At 37.7% G+C, this 24823-nt stretch overlaps 1 protein-coding gene across 1 annotated transcript in view; it reads right to left on the reverse strand.

The window, feature by feature from the left end:
* The window catches only part of PDZRN4 (PDZ domain containing ring finger 4), a 350675-nt gene that overhangs the window by 292151 nt on the left and 33701 nt on the right, over nt 1-24823 (reverse strand). The gene's annotated exons all lie outside the window — the stretch shown is intronic.

Genomic DNA, 24823 nt, shown 5'->3' on the forward strand with positions numbered 1-24823 from the left:
ACGGCCTCTTAGGGTAGGACTGAGGAGCAGACATAGCTGCTTGCTCCACCCTGTTGATCCCCTGAGACCCCGCCCCACCCAAGCTGTGTGCAGAGGCTTTTGCATATGAAAGGCCTGGCCCCTTAAAATTACCTAACAAACTGCAGCTGAATCAGAGAGACCCAGAACTTCCAAAAGAAGGCCCAAGGCCCCACAGCAGCTTGCATTGCTTCACAGTTGGGCCTCATCTGGGCACCTCCAAACCCCAAACAAAGAAGAGGAATCTCTCCATAGCTTCTGCTGGGTAGCCTCAGGCAGAGGCTAAATTAGCACCTCCTTAGAGATCCAAGAGTCAGTGTACCCAGTGGTCAGAGTGGGACCATCCAGATTACAACTCCTCAGATCCATAAGGGGCACACTCAGGGGGCAGACTCAGTGAGCACCAAAGCCCCACTGAAGCAAGTCTTGCCCCAGAAGGGTGTCTCCAGCTCAGAAGTTCTTCCACTGCAGACACAGCTGATTCTCACAGCCAATTGGCCTGGAGGTCAATTCCTCCCAGTGATACCTACAACAATCAAGGCATAACTACAACAAGACTGTGCACAAAACCCACAAGGGGGTGCACCAAGAGTGTCCACGTCAGGAAATTGGGGAGGCTGAGCCACTGGGCCCTATAGGACACCTAACACAGAAAGCTACTCTATCAATACAGGGAAGCATAAAAAATGTGGAGACAAAGAAACAGGTCACAGATGACAGAAATGGAGGAAAGCAAATGACTGGATATAGAGTTCAAAACCACACTTTTGAGGTCTCTCAAGAGGCTTCTAGAGTCTGTCGATAAACTTGATGAGATGTACAGGAAATCTAATGAGACCCTCGATGGTGTGATAAAAGACCATCTAGAAAGTAAGCATACACTGACTGAAATAAAGAATATTACACAGACTCGCAACAGCAGACCAGAGGAGTGCAAGAATCAAGTCAAAGATTCGAAATGCGAAGAAGCGAGAAACACCCAACCAGAAAAGCAAAATGAAAAAAGAACCCAAAAATACAACGATAGTGTAAGGAGCCTCTGGGACAGCTTCAAACGTACCAACATCAGAATTATAGGGGTACCAGAAGATGAGAGAGAGCAAGATATTGAAAACCTATTTGAAGAAATAATGACAGAAAACTTCCCCCACCTGGTGAAAGAAACAGACTTACAAGTCCAGGAAGCGCAGAGAACCCCAAACAAAAGGAATCCAAAGAGGACCACACCAAGACACATCATCATTAAAATGCCAAGAGCAAAAGACAAAGAGAGAATCTTAAAAGCAGCAAGAGAAAGAAACTCAGTTACCTACAAGGGAATACCCATACGACTGTCAGCTGATTTCTCAACAGAAACTTTGCAGGCCAGAAGGGAGTGGCAAGAAATATTCAAAGTGATGAATAGCAAGAACCTACAACCAAGATTACTTTATCCAGCAAAGCTATCATTCAGAATTGAAGGTCAGTTAAAGAGCTTCACAGATAAGGAAAAGCTAAAGGAGTTCATCACCACCAAACCAGTATTATATGAAATGCTAAAAGGTATCCTTTAAGAAGAGGAAGAAGAAGAAAAAGGTAAAGATACAAATTATGAACAACAAATACACATCTATCAACAAGTGAATCTAAAAATCAAGTGAATAAATAATCTGATGAACAGAATAAACTGGTGAATATAATAGAATCAGGGGCATAGAAAGGGAGTGGACTGACTATTCTCGGGGGGGGGGTGTGGGAAGGGTGTGGGGGGTGTGGGAAGAGACTGGACAAAAATTGTACACCTATGGATGGAGAACAGTGGGTGGCGGGGGTAAGGGCAGAGGGTGGGGTGGGAACCGGGTGGAGGGGAGCTATGGGGGAGAAAAAAGAGGAACAACTGTAATAATCTGAACAATAAAATTTAATTTAAAAAACAAACAAACTTTATTTCAAAGCAATTTAAAGCAAATAGTGGTAAAGTGGAAATGCCCACCAATCAGCCTAAGTGAGATGCATACATGGCTCATATAACCATGGCATCTAAATGCTTTCTGATTATTACCAAACAAATATCACCATGTAATCCAGGTTGTGGTTATTGTTGATATTACATAAATTGCTCTGGGGAAAATTACCTCATGCTACATAAATTACCTGTGTGTCAGTTCCAATTAAAAATGCTGTTTTATAATGCAATTATTCAGACTAACATATCTTCTAATACATGTATTTTTAATAAAACATATATTTTATTAAAATATATTTTGAAAATATAGCATTTTATAATTTTTAATATTTTTAAATATACATACTAATTTATACCACTTCTCCCAAGAATTCAGGCAGACCGCTTTCCAGATGTTTGCAGTTTTGGTTAATTGTTATATATGAAATATGTTAGGGCTCACAGTAAATGTCAAACACTGCACACTGCAATCATTAACATAAATGACCTGAGCTCTTTTTTGACAGTCTACCATAATGATTAATTGCTGCCATCCTCAAATCACAATTTCACACTGGATTTCCTGAGGAGGAGAATAAAAATCTCAGCTATTACTGTCTCTTATACATTAACTTACTGGATTTAGCTATTGAATGTTAAGTAGACCTTTTTCAAGCAATTTAAATATTACTTTTCTTATCATTTGCATTAAGTCCCATTTTCAGCATATCATGCACAATTCATAAAACCTATGGTGCATGTACATGGTGACAAAATCAAAGTGAACCAAAAAATGTCAGATTCACTTATAGAAAACCCCGATAGTGCATGGATTAGGTCTATAAATTGTATCCAGCACTTGGTTTTTGTCTCGTTTGACACTAAAAGTACTCAACAGAGTGTCTCCAGAATCATATCCATAATTTTCACAAATTATTATTTGCTGAAGCAAGAGACAAAACAAAACAAAAAGCAATATAGTTGCAAGCCCTCTGGCCAACATCACTTTAAATATCATAATGAGTTGGTGAAGAAAACCTGCAAGAACTAGCATCTTTTCAGTTCATTGCAGCCTGCTGCCTGCAGGCCATTTCCTGTTTGACCCTCACTGCCTGAAACAACATGCGGGTAAATTTCACATCCATGAACTCTCCTAGCATCTGGCCTAACGCCAGTGCTTTCTGTAGCTGAAATGCCTGTACCCATGCCCTAATCATCTTAATATATACCTGAATCATATAAAGTCTTAGTTTGAGCTAGATCTTCAAAATAATTTCTAAATATCAGTATTTTAAACTGGCTACTCTAAGCACAAAGGCTATTTTGTGTCCTTTTAAAAAATCTTTAAAAATATGTGTTTTTTTAAAAAAAATGAGGGGGCACTTTTAACATTTTTGTTATATCAATTTACTTTCTATCTTCTATCCAGACTACTATGTCAAGAAACATGTAACAATCAGTATGTTAACGATTTATCATATTTTCCAAACTAGTCATAAACAAAGCCAAGCCCAAGGCAACAGTGAGGCAAATGGTGTGCTCAGTGAACTCTACCACACACAGAGCAGGGATATGTGCTCATTATGTAAAATATTTAAAAGGAATCCCCACTCCCTCCCCCCAAACCAGAAATCTACTGTTATGGAGTCACTGCAATGGTCAGCGGCGTGTAGCAACATGCATAGAAATCAGCATGTTGAAACAGATTGCGAAGCTGTCCTTCCAAAGACTGTGCTTGACTCAGTGAGCCAATCTGGGGTCTCAGAATTTGCATACTGAGCAAGTTCTCACAGAATGCTGATTCTGCCAGTCCACATACCACACTCAGAAGATAAAGTATTAGGTAACACGAATATCATCTTCTTTCTACAGTTCCCAACCAGACGTGATACATCATTCCTACATACTCCCAAAACATTCTTACTTAACCATACTCTACCTTGGGCCATAATGATTTGGGTATCTATAAATCCCTTTACTAGATTATACATTCTTTGGGGCTAGGGTTTCACCAGCATTATATTCCTCATGGCATCAGAACATTAGATATATTAGATCTCAATATGTTTGTTCAGTTTAAAAATATAGGGATGTAGTACATATGAGTTCTGGAGAACTTTGAAAACAGTGAGTAAAATATTCTATCGGTCCATGGTATAATAGGACCGATTATGCCAAGTTCCCAGAGAAAGAAGACGAAGAGGGTTGAAGTGAAGCTTGCTGCTTTCCAACTCCCATGGAATGAGATGGCCTAGCCTTAGAGCCATGGTTCTCAACCTTCTGGCCCTTTAAATACAGTTCCTTATGTTGTGACCTAACCATAAAATTATTTTTGTTGCTACTTCGTATCTGTAATGTTGCTACTGTTATGAATCATAATGTAAATGTCTGATATGCAGGATGGTCTTAGGCGACCCCCGTGAAAGGGTCGTTTGACCGCCAAAGGGGTCGCGACCCACAGGTTGAGAACCACTGCCTTAGAGGCTAAAGAACATGAGAATAAAATCAAGCGTCATAGTGAAATCAGTTGTGAAGATGACTTCATCTTAATGCCTGCACCTTGTTACCTGATCTGCCCCTTTAGCCAATCACACAGAAGCAAACTGCAAAGCTCTGCTACAGTCATGACATCAAGTGTAACAAGACAACATGCTCCAAACATCTGGGATGAAAACTTCCTTTGAAAATAAAAGAAGCCAATGACATAATATAAAACATTTTCTCAGGAGGGTTAGACTTAAATATGCGTCCATCTATATGTATACACACAGCTAATCTTTTTGCAAAGATGTATCACGTAATCACAGCTCTTCCATCTAGATGTGTTTTGAAATACACTACCAATTGTACAGTCTTTAAAAACTTTGACAAGTACACTATGACAAAACAGTTATTATCTTTAAAAATTGATCTGCAGGCAGAACGCGTATCAAGTATTGTGATAAAACAAGCAAATAACATTCAGAACAAATTGTCAAAAACACATGCTATTAGGGAAATCTCTCTGCAGTTGGTAAATGTCTCCTGGCTACCAATTGCTGCTCAATGTGCATGCTATTAGTTACCACCCTAAATTCTGAAGTAGTGAAATCTGGCTTTTGACTCTCTGTAGAATAATTCCATATCTCTTCATATTGCAAACAAGGTCCTTGACTATTTTCCCCCGTTACCCATCTGAATCACTTCATTAGTTTGTGTGATTTGAACCACACTCCAAAATATCAAGTCCTGTCCGGCCTGCATGGCTCAGTGGTTGAGGGTCGACCTATGAACCAGGAGGTCACGGTTAGATTCCCGGTCAGGGTACATGCCCAGGTTGTGGGGGCTCAATCCCAGTGCAGGGTGAGCAGGAGGTAGCTAATCAATGATTCTCTTTCATCAGTGATGTTTCTATCTCTCTCTCCCTCTCCCTTCTTCTCTGAAATAAACAAAAATATACTAAAAAATATATCAAGTCCTTGCACTCTTCATTTCTTCTTCAGGACAGAAGGTGGCAGTGGGGGTGCAGCTCCCTCTCAGCTCACCGAGTTTTTTTTTTTTTAATATATTTTTTATTACTCTTTTACAGAGAGGAAGGGAGAGGGATAGAGAGTTAGAAACATCGATGAGAGAGAAACATTGATCAGCTGCCTCTTGCACACCTCCTACTGGGGATGTGCCCGCAACCAAGGTACATGCCCTTGTCCGGAATCGAACCTGGTACCTCTCGGTCCGGAGGCCGAAGCTCTATCCACTGAGCCAAACCAGTTAGGGCAGCTTACCGAGTTCTTGCTTCATCTCTTATGGGAATGGCCTAAATACTATTTTCCCTATAAAGACTTCCTGTCCCCAGAGGAAAAGTGACTGTTTCCACTGCATTACCCTAGTATTTACAAACAAATGTTTTGTTATGGAAAATGCCAAATACTTTTAAAAGTATAGAGAATAGATGAATCCCTATGTAACCATAACCCAGCTTTAATAATCGTGAACACATTCTTCATATACAGGGTGTCCCCCCAAAATGTATACACACTTTAACAGCTGATAGCTGCCATATTTTGAAAATGTGAAATGTATTTTAATAAGCACTGTCTTTATAACTATCCAAAGTGTGTATACATTTTTTGAGACATCCTGCATCAATCACATGCTCCCATCCATACCATTTTGAAACTAATCCTAGATATCATATCACGTCAAGCATAAATATTGCAGTGTGCATGGAACTTCTTACAAGGCTTCTCTCTACCAGTGGTCGCAACACATTATAAGTTAACTTTTTGCATGTCTATTTCTTCCACTTGAAGGCAGTGCCCATGTTTTATTCCTCTTTGAGTTCCCAACAACTGAAATAATGCCAGACATACTCAAAATGTGTTTGCTGACAATATATTACATTTGTTCCTTCATTCATTCCACACATTTTTATTAAACACCTAATAGGAGGCAACACTGTTCTGGGTCTTGGAAATAGCCAGGAACAACACAGACTATTGTGCTCTTGAGCTCAGAAACCTTCTCTTCTAATGTGGGGAGGTGTAATAAACTGATCAGTATAGAACAAGGAAGGTGGTGAGGATGCTTTGAAATATAATAACATACTAGGCCAAGGCTAGAGAGTACCTGAGGTGTGAAATGGGGATGCTGTTTTATATGGGATGGGATGACCGAGGAACACTTCTCTGATAAGGAGACATTTGATTGACCAGTGTGAAGTGAGGGTCAAGGCAAGAGTACATCTAGGAAGCCCTAACTGGTTTGGGTCTGTGGATAGAGCACCAGCCTGTGGACTGAAGGGTCCTGGGTTCGATTCCGGTCAAGGGCCCCTGTAGAAGGCAACCAATCTATGTGCTGCTCTCTGTCTTTCCCTCTCTCTTCCACTCTCTCTCTAAAAATCAATGGAAAAATATTCTCGGGTGAGGATTAAAAAAAAAGAGAGAGAGAGTACATTGAGGAAAAGGATTTCCTGGGAGGGACCCACACAGCTTTGAGATGAGAGTCGATTGGAACTGCTCAAGGAACAGGAAGGGTGCTGGTTTGATAAGGGCAGAGTGAGCAATGGGAGAGGTGAAGGAGATGAGGTCAGAAAGGGGGCATCATGAAGAGTTAGGCCATGGGAAGAACTCCGGATTTTCCTGAGTGAGATAGGACTTACTTTGAGCAGAGGAGTATCATGATCCTCTGACATCAAGAAACTCTCTTTGGCTGCAGCATGGACAATGCCCTGTAGAGGGGCAGCAGGGGAAGGAGGGACACCAGTTAGAAGACTACTGCAGTACCCTGGACGGGAGAGACAGTGGGTTAGTGCAGGCGAGGAGAGAGAAGGCCAATGTAGGGTGTGAGAAAAGGAGACATGGCTGACTCCAGGGTTTGACCTCAGCAACCAGAAGAACAGAATTCCATTGAATGAGATGGCCCGGGAGGCTGGGAGTTAGGAATCAAAGGTTTGCTTTGAGACATGAAAAATGTGATGCCTCTGAGATGTACCATTGGAAATGCTGGGAAAGCTGATGGAGTTTAGGTTGGAGGTCAGAACACATATAAAATGTTAGGAGCCATTAAGGTTGTCCAGCTTTAGGTTTGGCTGAGATCATCTCACATTAGATAGATAATACAAAAGAGATGAGGTGGGGAATAAGAGAAGGTAATGGTGATGTGTGAGTGAATATTTTAGCTAATATTTTAGTTGTAGAGATATGTTCTCTACATGTGAAATCCTATATCTCATGTATTGTAAATAGGAATATATTCTATTGCTGTGAATTGAATATGAGGCAACACTATCCTATATAGAAATTAAAAAGTACTAAATCTGCTAAACATAGTAAAAAAAATCATCCCCCAAAATTAAAATCTGAAAAATAATTTTATTTTGAGCACAGTTGTAAATATAAAATTACTTCAATAAATCTATTCAAGCTTTAAATGTGAATTCAATCAAAAGATTTTGCACTGCTGTTATGACTGTAGACTGGTGCAGCTGCAGTAGAAGAAAGTATGGAGTTTCCTCAAAAAATTAAAAGTGGGACTGCCTTTTGACCCAGAGATCCCACTTCTGGGAATATAGCCTAAGAATCTCAAAAGATTATATGCAACACTATGTCCATAGCAGTTTATTTACAATAGCCAAGATCTGGAAACAGCCCAAGTACCCATGTGTAGATGACTGGATAAAAAAGCTGTGGTACATTTATACAATGGAATACTATGCAGTAGTAAAAAAAATTCTAATCCTTTTTGACAGCATGGATAGACCTGGAGATTATCATGCTAAGCGATATGAGCCAGTCAGAGAAAGACAAATACCATATGATCTCACTTATATGTGGAATCTAATTAACAAAATGAACTGATGAACAAAATAGCACCAGAGGCATGGGTACATGGAATAGACTGATAGATCTCAGAGGGTGGGGGTGAGGGGACTGGAAAAGATTAGTCAAAAACATACATGCATATATGCATAGCCCATGGACACAGACAACAATGTGATGAAGACTGGGTGGGGGCTAGTTGGGGGGGGGGAGGGTGTTGGGTCGAGTGGGACGAATGGGGTCAAATGGGGACACCTGTAATTGTGTCAACAAATAAAAATTTTTTGATTTACTCATATGCTGTCAGATAACTTACCTGGATAGTATTTTTTTTATTTTTATTTTTAAACTAGTTGCTTTGCCATTATATTGTATCAACTCATGAGACATGGTTATAAACTTAAAACATTTCACGATCTACATTTTTCCTTGTTTTACCAAAAACTGCACTTATTAACTTTTACATTTGTACTTATTCACTGTAGTACCAGAACCATAAACCAAACTGAGCCAGATGTTAACAATTAAAACAAATCTTGGGAGTAATATCTGTTCAAATGGTTAAATAAAAAAATATTTCTTATAAAAATCTGACTTTGACTATGTCTATATCTCGCTATGCTTTCTACTCCGTTATAATCTGCTGGAGGCAGCAAGAACTTCCTGTAGGTAAAGTAAAGAGATGGAAGTATATAGGGGGAAACTCTTCTTCATTCTACATTTAAATTTTTTTGACTCAAATATATATGGGGCAGAAGTAATGTAACAGAAGAATGAACAGCAAGGTAAAATACTGAAAAGACTCTTATTTAGAATCAAATAGGACAAACACTTTTAGAACAAGCACTGCAATTAGGTGGAAATGAGGAGCCAGGAATCTAGTAAGAAACAGATGCTTGCCAATCTTATTTACCTCTGGACAAGGGCTACACTGAGTGTGATGAGCAGGGCACTGTGGGTCTTGCCAAGTGCATTTACTCCACAGCATTGGAGGCTGAGAGCAAGTGACAGCTGCTCTCCACCCTCCAGGATATTTCCTGCAGAGTTTTATCTAATAGATTTTTTAAATGAAGCAAGACAATAAAGAAGTATAAGAGATATTAGAGATGAAGCAAATAATTTTAAAATAATAACAATAATTTTAAGGGTTCCTGGACCCCCACTGGGAAATGTAGTTCCAGTGTAGTTGAGCTAAACAGTGGTAGTTGTGAAATTTGAAGAGTGACTGAGACTATATTATCAATGCAGGATGGTCCCAGTAAGTACTCAGAGTAACCATAATAAAAGAGTAAATGTTAATAAACCCTATTCTAATTTGCCTTAACAAACATAAGGTCATGCCAGGGTTTATAAGGCAAAAATAGAAAAACTTCTCTGTCCTAAACTACACTTTGTGTTTTATAATTATATCATTTTAATCCTCACAATATTGCAACATAGTTGTTGTTTTTAAAATGCTTATTTATTTATTTATATAAAGAGGGAGGGAGAGGGAGAGAAACATTGATCAACTGCCTCCTGTACAACCTCTACTGGGTAGGGCTTGCAACCTGGGTATGTGCCCTGACCAGGAATTGAACCAGTGAGTTTTCAGTGCATGGGACAACACCCAGCTTATGGTCAGTGAGTTGAAGAATTGGTTGTGGGAGGGAAAACCCAACACAATCCAAGTGAGAAGTGTTGTGAATAAAAGCAGGTCAGAACAACCAAGAAGAGCAGATGACAGCTCCAGGTTACTATCCCTGCGGGCATCTCTCTGTGCAACATAAAGGAAAGAGTGAAAAGCAATGGGGAGGAAGGAGAGTGTATAGACACTGAATTTCATCCATTTTAAGATTGCCTAATCTATACAGAATTAGAAGATCAGCAAACAGTTGACTTGACAGCCAGTTTGAGTCATTTTGTTGATGTTTTCACTGGGTTTCAACATAACTCCATCCACTGGCAGCCTAAAGCAGCAACAACCAACATGTGCATTAGTTGGCTCTTCAGCTACTTCCAGTTAATGTACCTCCAAAATTTATATTTTACCTTTTAGTACGGTGCTGACAAAACTACAGGCATCATATCCCTTATGTTCTAAGCAAGGGCCCTATGTGATCTTTAGATGCACACAGGAGCCTCCCATCTTGATTATGTAGTTGATGGGGATAACAAGAAATAAGGATTTAGGAATGATCACCCACAGAAATAATTCTGACAACCATCAGCTAGAAATGTATCAGGTGCTTACAATTAATTTGAATTCAACTGTAATCATAATTCAATGACAACTTTTCAAAGCATCCAGCAAGGACAGAATGGGAAATAAGTAATACAATTGGCCACCTTTTCAGCAGCATGAGCCGCTACCTGCTTCAGTGATTTTTCCATCTTTCCCAAGTGAGCAATATGTGTCTTTTCCCAAGTATACACATTAGGATTCCTTAAAAGGGAAAAATGATCCCTATCATGGATATATCAAGGTTTAAAACATCACTGGATATCTTTTCCTCTGGAAATTTTTAAGTTCACTCCTCTTTATGTTTTTGTTTGTTTGTTTTTAAGATTTGTCTTTTTTTTAAATGTATTGAATGTTCCTCAAAATAGTTAGGTAACTTTTTCTTTTCACTCTTCTAATTTCTCCTGTTTCCCAGTGAATTGGCAGAAAAGCTGTAAGTGAGGCTAACATGAGTTTCCAAAACTTCAAAATAATATTGAAAAGGTTTATTCAGTGTTTCTGTTACCTTTATAACCCCAACGGCATGGGGTACCTTTTACTTAGAAGGTTAATTTCTTGGTAAATGAGTTGAACACAGCAGATGAGAAGAGCTTCTAATTTCCCTATGTATGCCATTAACTATTTCAAAATTGGGAAACAGAACAGGCGACAGTTTTGTGCCGTGAATCATTAAATGAAATAATTTTACTACACTTTGCAAAGCAACACATGCTAGTAACAGTGATACAATTAGGGAACAATTTAGTTGATACCTTTACTTGAACAGCTATAGCAATTAACATGGCCAAATGAGAATATGATCCTAAAAATATTTGCTCTAAATGTATTTCATGATCTTAATTTTACTAGATGTTAATACTTCCATTTAATAAAGAAAAAGCAGGGACTAGATTTCTTTTGAAGTATTATGAGTGACTCTTTCATTTCATCAGTTGTCTCTGGACTGCAGACCCTATTCATTTGAAAGGTATTGATTTCCCTTCCTTTCTAAGAAGCACCTACAAGGGGACACCATCACCAAGAAGGTGTGATGCTTTGAAGACGATATTGCCTAACTGTATTTTCATTTTCACCTTTCATTTTTCCAATGCTGCACATTTGTTTGGGGAATTCTAATCCTTCTTGCCTTTGTTTCATAATCTATGTTATCATTTATTCTAACTTTTACCTCTGTGCACATTTGAAATGTTACTAGCCTTCCATCTTCAGAGCATAAAATAAAAACAGAACAAAATATCTTCTACCTTTTCTGTTTCCCCCTCAATGAATTCCATTTATAAAAAGAAAACACACCCAGACGCTGAAAATAGGAATTGTTATTAACTATGTACCAAATACCAAATACCCATTGTCTTATTTCTTTTTCATCCTGTTGGTTATGCTGAAATTCAAAGAGAATGGTGAGTTGATAAAGAGGGAGAAGAAAAAAGCCAAGATCTAGGTCAAATTATTTCACTAACACTCCCCGGACTGTAATATAGTATGACATTCAAATTCATCATCTCTTTAGACCTTCTGGCCCCACACCAGCTCAAGTCCTCATTATCTGTAGTCTGCACTATTGAAACAATCTCCTACCTGGTCTTTCTGTTTTAAGTCTCTTTTCCTTTATATCAAGCCCGTGTTTTATAATGCACCAGCACTGGCCTCTAAAACAGACACCATACCTATTTAAAAATCCCCAGAGCGATCACTTCTGCAGAGAAAAATCCCAAAACAGGCCAGTATGCTACTCAAGGCTCTCTGTAACCCTGTCCCAAGTTAGCCCCTACCCCCCACCCCACATCCACTCTGGTCCCTCTGTGCTCCAGCCATACCAGACCATTTACTATTGCCAGTCCAAGAATTTGGAACCTCCTCTCTCCTCCCCAATTCTGCAATGCTTCACTCCCTCAGACACATTTGAAATGCCACTTCCGTCAGGATGCTTTCCTTGAGATCTTTGATCTCTACAAAGAATCAATCTTTTCTCCCTTTGTACTATGAAGGCACAAAGGAGATCATTTTTTCTCTCTCTCTCATGACATTTGTACATCTGCTTTGGTCTGTGCTATATAAAGCTAGTTCTTCTCATCCCCTGGTTTGCAAACCACTTTGGTTAGGAACTGTATTTCAGTAACCTCTTCAATGCCTTTTCATCTGAATACGCAATACATGTGGGTTAATGGGATTGTGAAAAAAACATTTCAAATTAATTTAGAGGTTTGTTTGTTGGTTAGTTTCTGTAGGATTAATACTGACTCCTGAAATGGCTAAGTTGCTAACTTACAGAACTGAATATATCTAACATAGCTTTAATTTGAAAATTGAATAATGAGAAAATGAACATGATATACTTGAAAGTGAAATTCTGTAATTCTGATGCCTGATTATTTTCTACCTAATTAAAACAACTATTTTTGCACTTTCTATTCTACACAAAGCTTTAATTTTGGGCATATTTATACATGTCATCAGAGGTTGCAAGCTGGTGGCCTGTGGGCCAAATGGCCCTTGAAACCACACATGTATGTGGTTTCGCCCATAGAAAGTTTTTTTTTAAATTTTTGAACCAACACTTAAAAATTGATATATTTTACATACAAATTTAGATTTTTACCTTTCTTGAAAAAAGCCCTGCACTTCTGGGCCCATATGCTTATAAAGTAACATGTGTGTTTAATTTTCCACAGTCCTCACCATTCAGATGCACATTGTGTACAAATGAACTTACTCCCGGTATAGAATTTTCCTGATCCTTCTATACATTTTGAATTGGTGGCCCTGGTTAACATAATTTTTTTTCTTCTTCATTGATTAAATGTTTTTATTAAATGCTATAATTTATAAAGCTGGACTTTGAAGCCACATTGTGTTCAACTTTATGTCATTACTTGGCCTTTTCCTTATTTCTTCCAGAAGATGAAAGTTGTTGCAAAATGAACAAAATGGCATATGAATCAGTCAGGTGAGAAGGTGGCGGGGTTTGAAATGTCACCTTTGTTGTCCCATCAAAGAGTTAATATTTGATTCTACTACACTGAAAGTTTATATCTGGACAACATAAAGTTATAGTGGTCATCTTAAAACCAGTACTCCTTAACCCTGACTTTATAGTTGATAAGACAAATCAGACACAGTTAGGAATACTAATGCCCTGCAAGGTGTTTCTAATAGACTTATAAAGGGCTGTGTGTTTAAGTAACCTCTAACCCCTTCCAGTGGAGGTGAGTAGGGTCATTTCCACAGACTGGTGGCTGGCTTCAAAGCTGGGGTCTGGGGCGTGCCAGGAATGCATCCTTCCCGGTCTCTCGGCCAGTCCACCTCAATTAGTCTCATATTTACTTTCTTGTGCTCATTCACATTTTACTTTTGAAGGCTGAGACAGGCTGTCTCCATCTGTCATAGGGTTAAATAACCATCTCCAATTTCAGGAGATTCAGTGAGCTAGAAAATACAACTCTGGTCCAATCAACTTTTAAAGAACACATTTCTATAACAACTAAGAGCAACCTAGAAAATACTGTCCATTTGGGTTTTGTGAATGTCATTATTCCATCTCCTACAAGACACAAAAGCATGTGAAGATGAAACTCAGAGACTTCCTGTTACTCATGTGTGGCCCTGACCCCTCTTAATATCATCCACATTGCAATTATAAATGACCTTCTTCATGAATGATATCCACCCAAACCCGAGGACCTGGGATTTTCTGTTTTGCAGTTCTGAAAAGTATATTTGCACTTTTCTATGATGGTTTTTCTGATCAAAGTTTTGGAGTTTCTGCCCTTATTCTGGCTGCTCATATTCATAATTTACATGAGAATTCTATTTGTATGAATGCAAAAAAATTATACATTTTGTGGAAGTAAAGAAAATCACAGGTCTCAATACTTGCCAAAATAATTTTGTAAAATAGAATGAGAACATTAATAATCTGAATTATAAAAGTATATTAATATATTTATATTACATCATATGTTGATATAATTTAAAAAATTTTCATTTTATTTTAAAATATTTGTTTAATCATATGGTGAAATTACAGACAACTCTATTATACTTTTGGAATTTAATAGGAAAATGTCGATATATTACCAAGCAAATTCTATCCCTATTTGGCTTCTTGAGGATTCCATTAATCAAGGAGCAGTAAATTCACTAAAATAAATATTCTTTGTAGGGCCAACACTGCTCTATATTTCAGTCCAATCGGAGAGGGGTTCTCTGCTGGATCTGAAAAGATGTTGCTTTGCTATTCATCTCCTCATGTGCCGAACATGTAAGGATAAGAGCACCTTTATCTAGAAGCTAAGTAAACTGCACAATATGTTGTCAAATTCTAGGTCTAGTTAACACAGATGATAAGCATCCCCTTGCATATCCAGTAATAGCATATGGAAACCAGTATAAGTGTGTTTTCACCTGTACATTCAGGGCATAGTGAGTCAAGGAGTGCGCCACAATGTACTCTGTCTATCTTCCTATGCAGAAGGGTACGTGCGGTTACCTAGACATCAATTCATACCTGCCTCGTGATAAAAGTAAATATTCAGCAACAGTACATGAAGACAGCACTTCATCAAACCTAGGAATTCAAATCTGAACATGTGTTTCTTAATATGCAGTTCCCTAACAGATTAGTAATCCGAGTGGCTTTGCTGCTGCAGATGGCATTCCATCACCTCTGCATTTTCTAAAATGGCCTCTTAGAAACAGGGCAAATGTTTCTATGTTAAGAAGTAAAGAAAAAATATAAATACTTCTTTGAATAATTCACTAAAACAATTATAATTTTATGAATTTTTTACATTTAATAAACTTAACTCAGTTATAAGCAATATGACAGTATTTTGAAAATGTTTCCATACAATTATGCTGCCTTTTTCAGAATAACTTCCATATTAAGACTTTTCAATTTGCTTTTATGGAATCATAAATGTTTGGTACTAGAACTGGTCATAATTCAGCAACCACAACCGACAAATATAGAAATCACAGCTCAGACAGTGTGAGAATTGCTCATAGTCATGTAGCAAAGCTAGGGGTGGGATCACCAGGGTAGTCAAATTAAACAGATCAGCAAGCTAGTTATCTTGCAGTTTTTTTGCTATTTTAGATTATAACAGAACAAGTCTAATCCTTTCTTCAATGATCAATGTCATTGGGAAATTAGACAATATAAATGCAAACAAATGGGTTTTGAAAGCTGATGACACAAAGGCAATTTCAGCATCTATATTATTTCCCTAATAAAAACACTGAAAAAAGCCATTGAAATTTTTCAAAACCCATTCATGACAGTGGAGCAGCAGTCTAGTTACTCAAGCAAGGGCTTATCAAGTCCAAATCAGCTCCTGACCATCTGCTTAGCCCTAGTCAGTGTTTCTCATTTAAGATGAATGTGCAACTAATGGAAGCAATGTGAGTTCATGAATGGATTCCTGTTCCATATCTCCTTGATTTTCTTTTTGAAAACACACACATGTACCTAAACACTCCATTAAACCACAGGGGGAAGTGTCAGAATTTACTTTGAATTAATCTTACCCTGGAAGAACTAGACAACTCAAAGACAAAACAAAGAGTATATTCTTTTTTTTTTTTATTGTGGCTGAAATACAGATTTTCCTGTCTCCTGGGTAAAAAAAAGATTAGCTATGTGTTAAAATAAATAACGACCATGTATGTGACTATTACAAAAACAAAACAAAACAAAATGGTGGAAGAGTTAAAAATGAAAGACAAAAATCTACTTTTCAGAAAATGTCTAAAATAAAAACACCATTTAAAAAACCAATCACTTTTAAAAAGATGAGTTTCCAAGTTCACTAAATACACATTACTTGGAATCAAACATTTCCAAGGATAGCCTAATAGGACATTATTTATTTCACTCTATTATTATAACAAATCATCCTTGTTCATAAAAGCCTACATTTATAACTTATCATTAAGGAGACAGTAACATTTTTTGGCTATATGCCAATGGAGAGAAGCAGAAGTAAAAATAACCCAGTAAACTGGTATCCCAGAAATCACAAATAATTCCTTTGGAATAAACTGTATGACTTCAATTTTCTATTTTAGTTCATCAATTCCTATAAGATGAACCCTCTTACTTATACTTTCTTCACACTAATTAATGTTCATTATAGCCCTCTTGCCTGGCTGGACTCAATCCAGTGATGAGAGAGGATTTGAAAAGGCAGGCGGGGTAAAAAAAAATCTGCAATTGATGAAATCATAGCTGTGTAAGTGTCTTATGATACAAGTGATAAAAAACACCCTACTATACATGGGACATACTCTCCCCTACCCAGAACTGGAAGAGTATATGCACGTTACCACCTCAACTTAAAGCAGGCGGTGCTCCCTGTGCTAACACAGTGCTCTCCCAAGCAGCAGTGCCTACTGAGTTGGAAACATTATCGGGTCTGTGATTTCTGGGCTCCATGAGAGACAGAGATGACTGTGAAAATTAATTACTGTTGAATTCTAGGGAACCTCTAACACAGCAATGAAAGCAAACTGCTTTTGCCAAGAATCACTTGTAGAAACTTGGGAAAAATCACTAGGAGAACCATCCTTATGCACAACCAAAGTTATTAAACCTTTAAAAAATGTCAAGTTGGGTCATGTCTGAGTTTCTAGCCTGAGCAAAGAGGCAATTCCCCAGGACCCTGAAGAAAAGGAAAGCTGTTAATAAAATGGGGAGTCTCTCAGGCCTTAAGCTCTGAGCGTTCCCAAGGCTCCTGGAGCCCAGCATAAGAAGGGTTACAAGTAGAAATTCAATTACAGCAATGATTGCTTGTGGTCATGGGGTTCTTTTAAAGCAGGGGTGGGGAACCTTTTTTTCTGCCAAGGACCATTTTGATATTTATAACATCATTCGTGGGCCATACAAAATTATTAACTTAAAAATTAGCCTGCTATATTTGGTCAAACATTTAATTAACTCACCCCTAATTGGCCAGAATATGATTTCACCCCTAATGCCTTGGCAGGGCCAGACCAAATGGTTTTATGGGGCTCAGGGGGCTGGACATTCCCCGCCCTTGTTTTTAAGATTAATATGAACCTAGATGAAAAGAAGATACAGAACTGCATCTATTCCTACGCTTTTATATAGCACATGGATTTTTAACCTTTTTTTTTTTTTAACATCTCATGGCCCATATAAACTAATTACTAAAATTCTGCAGCATGCCACAAACTATATTTTTTGCTGGTAAAAAATATAGGTATAATTTTGATTCATTCACACTAGATGGCAATTGTTATGTTGGCTGTTGTCATTTTTCATTGGACAATGTAAAGGAAAAGAGGTCAGTGCCCCTTACTAAATAGTCAGGTATTGCATGTTTTAAAAATTTTTGCAGCTCACCAGTTGAAAATCGCTGATCTCGAAAATGGGAAATAAGACAAGGGAAAGGTCATAGTCTGAGAGATTAGAGCCTAGTTCTACCAATATCAACATAGTTAATATACAATCTTAGGCTCCTCACACTCACTTGAAAAATATATATCTCAGTTGGGGGGCTGTGTGAAAGGTGAAGGGATGAAGAAATATAAATAGGCAGTTACAAAATGGTCACAGGCGTGTAAAGTACAACATAGGGGATATAGTTGATAATACTGTAATATCTATCATGGTTCAGATGAGTATCAGATTTATCAGATTTACTAAATTTATCATCATTTAGTAAATGATATAAATGTCTAATCATTGTCACACAGAGGAAACTAATATAATACTTTATGTCAACTGTAATTAAAATTTTTTGATAAAAATTAAAAAGAAAACAAGGCCAAAAAAATTCTCCTCTGAAATAAGAAAACAGAAGTGATAGAAATAGTAAAGCAGCAGGAATTCAGCTTCTGATCTTGAACCTGACATTTTTGGTAATGACATTTTGACGAATCTGGCTTGGTGCTCCATGTTTCATTTGTCACAGTGAACTTTTCATTCTCCCATTGAACAGATTTCCAAGTGCCTGCCATAGTGATCATCTTTGGGTTCACACGCTGCACCATTCTTCAGTGAGTTGAACAGACACAATAACCCACATACCTGGCGCAGTTTGTCAGGATAAACGTTAGATGAGTTAACGTGCGGGGAATCACCAAGCACTACATGACGCAGGACTTGACTGAGGTCATGGGTTGAATTCCAGTTCGGTGGGGGGAGTATTTTATTGGCAAGAAGAAGAATGTCAAACTGAACTGTTCAGAATTCTTTAAGAATTAAGTGTTAAATCCCTCCGAGGCTGATACTGCAGCATAATGCTCCTTCTGTCTAATTTCTAAACTCTATAAAATTACTTCCATGAAAAGAATTCATTTGCTCTACATACAATCACAAAAGCATTAAGAAAAGCACTGCGTCTCATTTTATATATTGATTTTCACAGAAACAGTTTAGTGACATGTAAAGGAACATTCTTACCTTGAGTTGGTCAAAGGAAGCTCAACCTGAACTTTGTTTTCTTTTTAAGAAAACTCATGCTTATACTTGTCAATGGCATTACGGTTGTCTAATTCATAAAAACCGGTGCATCGTAGCCCCTTGAAGATGACAGATCCTGAACAAGGTAGCCTTTTTATTTAGGAAGATAATACAATTTTCCTGGGATTTTTTTTTTTACCCCAATTAACACTCTAACCCATTGCGCATTCTCTTTTTCTGGCAAAAGGCCTTTCAAGACTGAAGTTTTTGTTTGGGTTTTTTTTTTTTTTTTTTGGACCTATTATATCCAAGTTAAACAGACTACTCATATAACATTCATGCTATTGTGAACTTTCTTGAATACTCACAAATTCTCAGCATAGTACAAAAATTAATCTGTAGTCAGTAAGTCTGACTTATGCCCTAAAACTTAATTACAGTTAACCTTCAGCCTAAAGACACCCTAATAAATTTTCCTTCTGTGACTTAAGATAATTATGATGACATAAATGGCGTGTACTGATGAATGGCCACCACTGTTCATCTGATTGGAGAAACACTAGAAAACATCTTCGCTGGGCTCTGGCAGTTCTGAAGAGGGTTGATCACAGCTTTTGGTAATAAGTAGATACAGAATGCAGTCTTTCTGGCTCCACATTAGTTCCATGTAAATGACTGTCTTTCCTTGTATTGTTGTATTTATATCATGAATAGTATCAAAGACCTTTTCTTCTATAGTTTAATTGGTCACCTAAATAATACTAATAAATATATTCTCTAAAAAATATTATATGTTTAGTATATGATCATACGCAGAATCAACTTTGTGATATGTATGATATATATTATGTATATATGTGTGTGTACATTTTTGTTTGCTTGCTTATTTAAGACAATTATTGTTTGTTTAAGATGTGATTTTTGCTTTTCCCTTCAATCTCTATTCCTGGCCACTTTGTTTCTCATTCTCATATTTTGCATAGAAGAGAAGTAGGATATAGTTCATTAAACAGCACCCAGCACACATCTCATATACTAGTATATGTTCATACTCTAGAGACCCTGATGAATATGATATCCCAGTTTGCTGCTGAATAGGTCATTTACAAATATCATATTGATCCAGACAAGACAAAGAGAACCAATGGGTTATTCAAAATCCCTCAGGGTCCTAGCTCTTTGATCTGAGATAAACAGAACAAACCTTGAGCTAAATCTGACCACCATTTGACTGAACAAAGTTCTCATACTCTAAATTTCTCATAAATATCTTTTAATCCCCCATTTTGCTTATTTTATTTACCATATGTGAAAAATAGTATAACATTAGTATAAATAATAGCTCTCATTCTAAATGTATGGCTTGTCTACAGGTTTTGAATCCACAAATTTGGGTAGAGAAACGTTATCTACTTAAGATGCATTATTGCCATGTGGACAAGATGGATGGATCTTGAGTATCATGCTAAACAAAATAAGTCAGACAGAGAAAGCAAAATACCATATGATTTTACTCATATGTGGTATATAAAACTGAAATCAACAAATGAACAAACAAGTAAAACAAACAAAAACTCACAGACACAAATAACAGTATGGTTGGTGGTTACCAGAGGGGAAAGTGGGTGGGGTAGTACAGGGTAAAGGGAGTTCAATATAAGGCGACAAAAGAAGATCTGACTTTGGGTGGTAAGCACCTCACCCAATGCAATAACAGATGATATGTCATAGAATTTTACACTTGAAATATACATCATTTTATTAACAAATGTCACCCCAATAAATTTAATTAAGAAAAAGTTGCATATGCCTATCTGTGATTGAGATATATTATACCTGCAAACTACTTGTGTATAAAACAGCAAAAATAGAAAATACAAAGTGGACAAGAGAATGTTGGTTTGACTGCCACAAGAATGCTATAGATAGGCCTTTAGAGAGTAGATGGTGTGATCTGAAAGGCAGGAGATGATTTCACCACAAGGGGGTGGGGGCTGGAGGATAGGGGTGAGGGAGGGCAAAGAACTTTTCTCTGCAGTCACAGTGCATGATATTATGGTATTCAGCCTCTAATGATTTGGTATTTCCTTTGGATCTTAAAAACTTTTTCAACCTCAACATTATTAAAATACTAATATGACTAGCAATAGTAATATCTTAAGCTATAGGTTGCAAACTGAAACCTCGTGGCCAATATTAAGCCACAGACAAAATTTTTATGACCCATACTGTTTTATACATTGAAGTAGTATATTTAATATCAGGAGGTTTTATGCTTTACTTTACGAGTGAACACATTAACCAGAATTTCTTTACCTTTATTTTAAGGTCCTGGGCCCTTTGTAGAATCTAATGAAGCCATGTGCCCCCTAATTCATTGTTACTTCAACAAACTGTATTGAACAGTGACTAGGGAGCAGTCCCATTCCACTTTCTGGAGTACTTAGCAGTGGAAAAAACAAATAGACAAACAAGATAAAAAATAAAAATAGAAAAACAACCATGTTCTCAAGGAATTTTTGATCTAGAAGGGAGTAGACAAAAAATAAGTAGCTAAGTACATTATGTAGCACACTAGAAGGTGCTGTGCTCTGGGGAGACACAGTAGGTAAGGGGGAGACAGGGATGCAATTAAAGAGGTGATCAGACAAGTGCTCACCAAGGACCTACTGTTTGAGCAAAGCCATGAAGTTAGTGAGTGGGCCAGAGAAAGGTCTTCATTTTATTAATGCTTATATAACAGCATACAACACACAACATTTTTCTAAAGATTTCACATTCTGTACTCCAGTGTCCCATTTTTTTCCTGAATTGTCTGGTCTATTCCAATTTCTCTTCTTCATTCCATTCTCTTACCTTTGGGAGCTACAGAACTGACTGCCAAAATAGCATCTATTTCCTGCCATAGACTACTTTTATATGCGATCCAAGTCAGCTTTTGACATCAGTTTCTCTCTGGCTGTTTATTATTTCAAGCATTTATTTTTTAAAATAGTTTACTGAGACCTACTATATGTCTGATACTCACTAGAAGCATTGAGGATTCTGTTACGGGCTACACTGTGTCCCCCTCAAATGTATATGTAGCCCTGAGCCACAGTAAATCAAACTGTGATTGTATTTGAGATAGTGTCTATAAAACGATAACTGAAGTTAAATGAGGTATTAGGGTGGGCCCCTATTCAATGTGACCGGTGTCCTAAGAAGAGGAGATGAGGACACAAACAAACACAGAAGACCATGTGAAGACACACACACAAAAGGATGATGGCCATTCAAAAGCCAAAGGAAAGACTCTCAGGAAAATCCAACCCTGCCAACATCTTGATGTTGGACTTCTAGCCTCCAGAACCATGAGAAAAAAAATATTTCTGTTGCTTAACTCTCCCAATCTATAATACTTTGCTATGGTAGCCATAGTAAACTAATTTAAATATCACATAGGGGGAAAGAAAACCCAAATAAAAATCCTTGTGCACTCTTTGTGCTTGGCTTCTAGGCTCTTCTCTATTATACTCCTCCACTTAGCACACCACTCCCAGCTAGTCCCATCCCTCAGGATCCTATTGTGCATTGGCAGCCTTTATGGAAAGTGCCCACACTAGTTCATCCTCTGACAACAGAGTTGGGCAGGGCCTCCAACAAACTGACATAGAAGAACTTCTAAAATCTTCTCAATATTGTAGGTTATTTTTGTAGCAAGCTACACGTATCTAAAAATGTGCTAAAACAGATGGAATTCCTAATAACATTTTTGGAAAGCATGATATAGATATAAAATATTCATTAAAGAAGAAGATTCAATTTTTCACAAAAACAGGAAGTAGCTATCGCTTATTTCTCAATATCATGTCAAGGATTCTGTTTTTGACTAGTACACTCATGAGGCATTACTTTAAGTGTTATCTAACAGTAAAATTGGTCTCTCAAGGCAAGTTCAGGTTTGTCAGTTAGCAGCTTTAACACCTCACCTAACATATAATCCAGTTTCCTTTAAAAAAAATTAAATTGATTTCAGAGAGGAAGGGAGACGGAGAGAGAGATAAAAACATCAATGATGTGAGAGACTCTGATTGGCTGACTCCTGCACATCCCTTATTGGGGATCAAGCCAGTAATCTGGGCATGTGCCCGAACCAGGAATTAAACTGTGACCTCCTGGTTCATAGGTCAACATTCAACCACTGAGCCACACCGGCCAGGCTAATCCAATTTCTTTTAAGCATTTGTGCTATTTAAAATTCAGATTCTCAAGGACATTGCCAAGGCTACTATAGATTAGAAAAGAAGTTATGCAAAGAAAGCCACGTTTCAATTTCTAGAGCATATTATTGGATTGTGCCTTCTCCTTGATCTCTACCTTAATAGTAAAATATCTACAAAAAGATAATGGTTGAGCATTGACCCATGAATGAGGAAGTCATGGTTCAATTCCCGGTCAGGGCACATGCCTGGGTTGCGGGCTTGATCCCCAGTGGGGGAAGTGCAGGAGGCAGCCGATGGATGATTCTCTCTCATCATTAATGTTTCTATCTCCCTTTCCTTCTCCCTTCCTCTCTGAAATCAATAAAACTGTATATTTTTTAAAAAAGATAATATTTTAAATACAGGGTGGGACAAAACTAGATTTACAGTTGTGAGTACATGAAACACAGAGTTTATTCTTGTATTATTTATTAATGTATCATTTTCAATACAAACAACTACAAACCTACTTTTGTCCAAACCTGTATATATGATCTGAGCTTTGAGACTACCCAGTTTTCTTCTCCTTGCCAATCCCCACCTCTAAACCTTACTGAACTCCATACTCAATCATCAAAATGCAGGTCAGAGGTCACATCCTCCTGCTTTTCCCTTGGTTTCTTACCACCATCTCCAGCTAGAACTGGGGCATGCTTACATTCTCTCTCAGCCTCCCTCATGGCATTTGGGACTCAGGGCTGTAGTTCCCTGATGGCCTGGACTCCTGAAAGACAGGGGCTGTATCTCTGTATACTTACAAAGAGCCCCTGCTAATGTATGCTGAGTGAAGCAGCATTGACTGCACCCGTCCGAATAACATGACTATTCCTAGATACCTGCTTATGATTTTAGAACTATTTCTACAGATAGTTTAAGGCTTATTCACTTTTAGCCAAATATTTGAATTTACCATAGAGGGAGAGAATTAAATTAAAATGTGTAAGGAGCCGTGGGTGGGAAATATTTGAACATACTTCAACCTTCATAAGTGATACATATTTGCTTGAAATGAGCTGTAGTTAATGACAAAAGTAAATTTATTTTATATTATTTTACTTCAGCAGACGCAGCTGAATTGAGAGTCCTCCTTTGGGAGTCACTTTCCGCTTCCTACGACCATTCCTGAAAGAACACAGTGCTCCATGCAGAGTGTGCCAGTTCTTCCAAGCCCTTTATCAGATTATTATATTGTAAATAGTTTCCTAGCGCTTTGAAAACAGTCTTAAACAAACGCACCTGAATGCAAGACATACACCACAAGTGTCATACCTGTGACGCTAGCCGATTTATACTACAGAACTTTTTCACCTTTCATATTTTCAAAATTAGTGAGGAGGTCTGCTATAAAATACTACTCCTATTCTTCAGCCTTTGACATTTTTTTAAATTTTCTTAGAAGATATTTCCCTTTAACTGTCCCAGCTACTTTACCCTACACTCCCCTGGCGAAGGGGAAAGATGTCCATTGAAGCGCAAGTCAAGTGAAGCCATGAGCTAACAGAGTCCTGTAGATTCATACAACACACAAATGGAAAATGGCCTTTTACTTTAATTATCGCTAAAATTCAGGCAAGAGTAAGATGTCTTTTCTAAAACTGACTTCATCCTTTCAACAGTTCATTATGGCAGAGAAGCAAACTGAATTGTGGAAGATGCAGCAGTTGCTTTTTGAAAATCGCCCCTATAAAAAGT

The sequence above is a fragment of the Myotis yumanensis genome, unplaced genomic scaffold, assembly GCF_028538775.1.
Source record: "Myotis yumanensis isolate MYYU_CA2020_CCGP unplaced genomic scaffold, mMyoYum1.0.hap1 SCAF_3, whole genome shotgun sequence".
In the NCBI taxonomy this organism is placed as follows: Eukaryota; Metazoa; Chordata; class Mammalia; order Chiroptera; family Vespertilionidae; genus Myotis; species Myotis yumanensis.